Source organism: Bidens hawaiensis, unplaced genomic scaffold (genome assembly GCF_021521415.1).
Source record: "Bidens hawaiensis isolate Kalapana, Puna unplaced genomic scaffold, B.hawaiensis_p1.1 tig00022023_1, whole genome shotgun sequence".
Taxonomy (NCBI): domain Eukaryota; kingdom Viridiplantae; phylum Streptophyta; class Magnoliopsida; order Asterales; family Asteraceae; genus Bidens; species Bidens hawaiensis.
Window position 1 is genome coordinate 44,139 of NW_027493417.1, and position 7,214 is coordinate 51,352.

Below are 7,214 nucleotides of genomic sequence, written 5' to 3' on the forward strand. Positions count from 1 at the left end.
AGTTCTATGGATTATGTTATTTATGTAACTCAAGATTTAGAAAATATTTTCCAAACTAAGAAATTATATTCTTTTCTAAAAAGAAAACATGGCGCCTTAACAGCACGAACAACTACCGACCGAGCATCCGGATTAGCATCTTCTCAAGAAGAGTTAGCTCAATTGATCGCTCAACATGTGAACACAGCACACGAGAAACATCGTAATTCAAGCCAAAACAACGGAAATACATCTAATAACATAACCGGAGAAACCCCTATAACCGAAACTCGGAACGAAAATCCCTCGGGTAGTACGTTACGCGGGTGCTCATACAAAACATTCCAAAGTTGTGGACCCAAGGAATTTATCGGTACCAAAGGACCTTTGGAAATTATCCGATGGATCGAGAAAATGGAATCTTTCATGAAGATCAGTGATTGCACTCCTCTCGAACGGATAAAATACAGAGTGTGTTTATTCCGTGATGAGGCACTCGAGTGGTGGAACTCCACAATTCAAAATCTTGGAGAAAATGCCGCTTACCGTCTAATCTGGGAAGTACTGAAACAAATGTTGTTAAAAGAATATTGTCCCGAAATGAATTCAAGAAGATCGAATATGACTTCGGGCAGTTAAAGATGGAAGGTGCAGACATCGGCGGATATACCTCCTGATTCAACGCATTGGCACGACTAGTACCCCGACTGGTTACATCTGAATATGCAAGAATGGAGAGGTACATATGGGGCTTAGCTCCCGAAATCTGAGAAGTGGCAAAATCTTTTTTTGATAATGCAGTCCGAATGGGAACTATGAAAGATTTCGGAAAAGAAAGCAGCCACCGCAGAACCCGAACAAAAAGCAGCTACCAAGAATCAGAAACACAGAGAACTCAAACGGAAGTGGAATGGTAACTCAGGAGGGCAGTCTAAGAGAAACCAAGGAGCAGGAAGGATGTTTGCGGCGAACACAAGAGGACCTGGAGGAAGCTCAGGACAGGGATCCTCTTGCAACAGGTGTGGAAGGATCCATGGTGGTGAATGCTAGAAGCGTAACCGATTAAACCAACTCGGCCATGTGGCCAGCGACGGTTACGCAAGGATAGAAACATCTACGGGAAGCCAAAATCCCAATTGGTTCGAGTGTGGTGTCGTAGGACATTTCAAGAGAGAGTGACCTAAACTCAAAGGTCAAAACGCTAGGGGCAAAGCATTTGAGATGAATGCGAAGAAGGCCCGGAAGGAATCATATGTAATCACCGGTAAGTTTCTCGTTAATATCACTATGCTTACATAGTATTAGATACCGGGGCAGATTTAAGCTTTGTTTCTAACCAATTTGAACCCCTTCTTGGTATTAAATCCAGTAAGTTAGACAACAATTACTCATCAGATTTTAACAGAAAACTAATTAAAACCAGTGAAGTCGTTCGAAACTGCAACATTCTATTAGGAAACCATAGGTTTCCGATCGACCACCTACTCGTAGAATTAGGAAGTTTTGACATAGTAGTAAGAATGGACTAGTTCGTTTACCAACCCCAACTGGTCAATGTCTGGTTATTCAAGGAGATCAGAGTAACGCAGAGTTACAACTCTCTAGTATCATAAAAACCCGCAAAATTCTAAGGAAAGGATGTCCGGCTTTCCTCGTCAACGTAGTCGACACAAAGGCTAAAGAGAGAAAAATAGACGATATTCCTGTATTACAAGATTTCCTAGAAGTTTCCCCTAAAGATTTTCCTGGATTACCTCCTCAACGACAAGTTGAATTTAGAATCGATCTTGGTCAAGATGAGAGAACCGAGCCCCGGTGCGGAAGTGTGAAAATAGTCGGTATTAAACAACGGTGTGGAGCTCGGGTCTAGGGTTAGGATCGAATCTCACTCGTATTCACTCTTGAAAGATGTTTGGACGGATGAGGTGTATTGGGAGAGAGCCTGATTTGATTAACAATTAATAATAGGATGAACAATTGTAATCAAAACACAAACAAGATAGAAATGGTAGTATGATTAATATTAGCCGAATGATTCTCAAAAAGATGAATCACTCATACATACATTCATACACACATTCGATTAAGAAATTTCAGCCGCCACCAGGAGAGCTCATCCTGGAGGCAAAAACTCTCTCAAAGGGATAAAACCCTAGATCTCACTCAATACACAATACACTCACTCATGCTAGAAAAATGAATAAAAACATCTATTTATACTAGTCTAGCATGACTTCGTCTTCAAGCCATCCACCCTTGGTTGAGATCAAATAATATATTTTTCACCCACAAATTAATTTGATGCGTCGGTCTAAAACATAATTCCAACAATCTCCCCCTTAGACCGATGCCATCGAATTTCTTCAATGATCACCTCATAACTCATTGTCTTTCGTTGAAATTCTCCCTCTCACGGTAAGCTTCTCCCATTGTTCATTTCGAATCATCACTCTTATATCACCTTTGGATATTGTTGTATGGGCATATGAACGAGGCTTTGAACTTCAAATATCAACTTCAAGTAACAAGGTCATCACAAAAAGAAATAAACTCAATGTGATCATCAAATAATCTTCCATTCTTCAAATCTGTTTCTTCCCTTGTAACTCATCTTCAAACCATTCCCTGAATTAAGATAGCATTCAAGTCAACCATAACCCGTTCTTGACTGTTCAAGTGACTATTTCATAGGAGGTTAGACTCTACTGATCATGCTTTTAACATTGTCGCTGTAGATGACTATATCTTTTCATCCGTACTAGGAAATCTGAAAACTTACAAACAATGAAACATCTTTGAAAAACCTTGGATTATTGATCTTGATCAGCTTTTCCTTATTTGAGTCTTTTACTTGATTTGAAGCTTGCCATTTGCAATGAAATTCAAAGTGTTTACTCCCCCAATATCGTTGCAATTGTCTTTAATAAATGTGTCTTCAAATCAAGTGTGGGTGAAGTAATCTTGTCCATCCTTATCAAAAGTTTAAAAATATGAAAATAAACATATTCATATGTTGGTTGACACTAAAAGTGATTATAACCTTAAGCTTGGTCAACACTTGTTCTTGTAAAGCTTTTAATGAAGTCGGGAAATTGGATGAGGTTTGAATTCCATAAGCTTGTTGATTGTAACGATTCCGGCGAAATCAGGTATACCCTAACCGGTATATACTATTTATGTGTTATTTAATAATGAATATATGAATTATAATGCGTTTATACGAGTATGTATGATTCACAGTACGGATTATACTCGATTATACAGTTAATCGTATCGGAAATACGATTAGCCGATTAACGGTTATTGAAGCCCGAACGATCGGGGATTGCATTATAGACGAAATGTATAATAATTAGTGATGTTTACGAAGTATTAAAGCTTCGGGATAAGTGAATTAAAGCACAGAAAAAGAATTTTCGATTTAATGATACGTCGGTACGTTAAACGAAACCTTTAGTACCAAACCAAGCAAGAGACGATCGATCAAGCCAGAAAAGATGCGCAATTATTAATAATATGATGTTTTAAGTTAATAAATGTCATGGTTTAAGTTTTTAAAGTTTTTAAATCGGTTTTATATAAATTTCATTTTTTAAGCCTAAAAACGACCGTTTTAGCCTCGTTTTAAGCCGAATTAAACGTTTAACCGAAAAACGAACTGAACCAGATTATTCAAAACATTATCCAGATTACGGGAATCTGAATATGTGGCTAAAAATGGAGATGTGGGTCCCATCCCACCACCTCCTTTACACCGATCGGACCTAAGGATCCAACCCCATTCCATTTTTCTTTTTTACACCAACACATTCAACAATCCATCAATTCTCTCAACAATTTCATCCAAAAACCGAGAATTCTAGCAAGAAAAACAAGGTAATGATCGTGTTATGTACGTGTTTATCTTCGTTTCTTGAGTGTTCTTGCAAGAAAATGAGGTTTCCAAGTGAAAAAGGGTGAAAACCCGAGATGGAACCGATTCTTGCATGATCAAATGATGTATACGGGTTATACAAGGGATCTTGGTCCAAGAAAGGAGTTAAACGAACCAAAAACGAATTTTTACGGTTAAATCTTTGTTTTTAAAGCATAACCGAAACCATGAAAGAAATGGCTTGATTGTGGGTGTAAATTGCTTGGTGTGGTATTATTGTGCTTGTAGGTGTTGTATCTAGTTGATAGCAAAGGCTAGAAAGCGAGATCCTTGCGATTTGAAGCTAGAAACACAAGGTAGTTCGGTTTTTGTGTGATGATTAAGTTTTGGACAGATTGTGACTCGTTTAGAGTTAGGTCATGAAATTTTACAGAGGTGTTAGATATACGAAAATATGAGTTCTGTGAAATTTTGGTAATTTTTTGACAAAGGATGAATATTTGGTGAATTTAATGCTCGGTTTTGGCCAAAAATGGTGAAAAATAGTTAAATATCATGAAAAATTCTGGAAAATTTCAGATAATCTTTTTATATCATGTATAAGTCACACACAAAATTTGAGGTCTGTTGGAGAAGTCTAAGTAGGCTTTTCAGTTAAACGAGTTCTAGGGTTTTCTAGCTCGGTTTTACTGAAAATGGCATGTAAAAGAATATTTTGGTTCTGGAAAAATTACAGGGGACTAGGTAGATGGCAGGGGTCATCCAGGAAAAATTTGGGATTTTTCTAAGCTCGTTTGGTATTTACGACATATTTAGTGTTTAAATGGTGTTTAAAAATAGATAAATAAATTTTAAATATAAAAATTAATTCTGGAAATATTTTTATAAAATTCCCCGCTGTCAAAAAGTGATTTGTACAAAATTCCAAGATCCGGGATTAAACGGATAATTATTGGTGCAAAAACAAACTTTTAAAGCTTAAAACGCGTAAACCGGTAAAGTTCGCATACGCGAGCTGACTGGTGTATAAAAACCCTAAAAATGAACTATTTTCATATAACTAAGTTAAACAAGTAAAAATAAATCATCCGAAAATAATTCGGATGATTTGAATAATTTAAACAGTTTCCGGTGCACTAAAGACGGAAACGGGTCCCGCGGCCAATCGGGGCGTCTAAACCGAGCTCTAAATTCACAACTTTAGTTAAATTATCAGTCAACACCTATTTTCGGGTCGTGTGTGACCAAACTCATTTTTGAAACGTAAAAACGGATAACCGTGCTAGGCACGCAAAACGGGAAAAACAACTAATAGTAATTTTGACTGGTGAACTCTAAACGATATCACAATCTGAGTCCGGAGTAGTGTTTCTGGGTTAACATTGCCCCCGGAACGGTTACAGTACAGGGTTAACAGTGTCCCCAGATGTACCGGTTAACACGGTTAAAGTTAAATTAATAGTGATTGCATAGTAACGAATTTAGGGATCGTATTACAGATCCGGATTAATAGCTCACATACTGTGTTACTGCTTGCGATAAGGTGAGTTTCACGAGCCCCTTTTTCTGAATTGTTTTTAAATATTTTCTCGGGGCGGAAGCATGTTACTTCTGAAATGTTTAAGTACATACTGAACGCATGGATTTGCGTGGATTTATATATATTTTATTGTACGGGAATCGTACGGAAATGTACTAAGATGGTAATTGTCTGAGTTGCTAACATTCTAAGGCCCCGGAACACGAGTGATTAACTGAAAGCCGGTAGAGTGTGGATAGTACTATTGGTCTGACAAACCCAACTGGTCCGGCATGGATTTGCTGATGTTTCCCAGCCAGTTGCACATGTCTATTTTGTTGTTATATATATTTTGCTATGTAATGTTAGGCATAGCGGTTTGGGGCAGGTCCGTGGGCGGAGTATGCCACGGGGTTGTGTGTGATAGTCAGAGGTTTCACTTGTGGGCTCATCATAATTACATCGCTAATATACGATTTAAATTAGTGAAACTCACCAACTATTCGTAGTTGACCCGTTTTCTTTACATGCTTTCTAGGTACTCCCAAACTGGAATAAGTGCTACATGCTTGATGATGCGTGCTTTTTGTGGAAGCTTAGTGATCATTTTGTATTAAATATGTTAATGTACTGTTGGTAAAACTTATGTGTAACGCCTAGACGGTAACTAAACTCGGAACAATGTAATATGATGTGAATTAATGTAGTAGTGTTTTCTTTATAAGCAATACTGTTGATATCAGACGTGTTTGTTGCATCCCGTTTACGTTTCCGCTGCGGTTACGGGGTGTTACAGAACTTGGTATCAGAGCCATTGGTTATAAAGAATTAGGATGTCTTTAAAAGATACTTAAAATATAACCAGTAGTTCAAGTATTATAGTATCTGAATATCAACTAACAATTTATAGTGACGAGATCTGGATGAACTTGGATGGACAAGTGAGTTATTATGGTCCGGAACATAATAACAGACTTGTCCGCACGAGGGAATTCAGGGAAGGTCACGGGGAACATTAATAGGTAAAATCGGCAACATACGTGTAAGTATATGATAATATTTTTATGTAACAAGGTTGTATAAGTGTGTGAATATTAATTTAATTATGATTTACATTATAGAAGGAACTATATATTTGCTAACTTGTGTACAGGTAAGGATGTCGAGATCACAAAGTCTGTCAGTGGAGGAGGACCCGGTGGAGACCAGTTCCGGGGACTCTAGGAGCTTACGCTTAGCATCCAGCACTGAGCCTACTGAGACTAGCCGTAGGAGTGCTAGCCTGTCCTTCCCTACTAGGGTTGCCAGATCCCCCACCCCACCCGTACCACAGGTCACCCCTACCCCTCCCAGACCCGGTCCCCGCCTCACGGCGCGAATCAGTGCCCCTTATGTCCCACCTACTTTTACCCCACCCAGACCCACTTACCACAGGGGCGAGTCCTCCCGCCCCCAGCCCGAGCCTGTGCCTCCACCCGTGTGGGGTACCCCTAGGCTGGAGAGGGATGAACGTCCCTCCACCGAGGCTGCATGGCTTCGAGTGCTCATCGAGCAGATGAATGAGCACACCACCGCCTTGACGGTGGGTATCCAGAGAAGGAATCACTGGCGGACTGCATACTGGACAGCCAGTATGCGATCGCTCAGCTGAGGAGGGAGGACGCATACTCCCAGTGGATGATTGACCGGATTGAGACATGGATCCGGGGTTTGATGGCGGTGTTGGTGGTGATGGTGGCAGTGTTGGTGTGATTGGTATACCACCATGTTTAGATCATGTTAGGGTGGTAGTAGTCAGGGTCCGCTTTTTGATACTCTGTGTAAGCAGTTAGTGGTGATGCT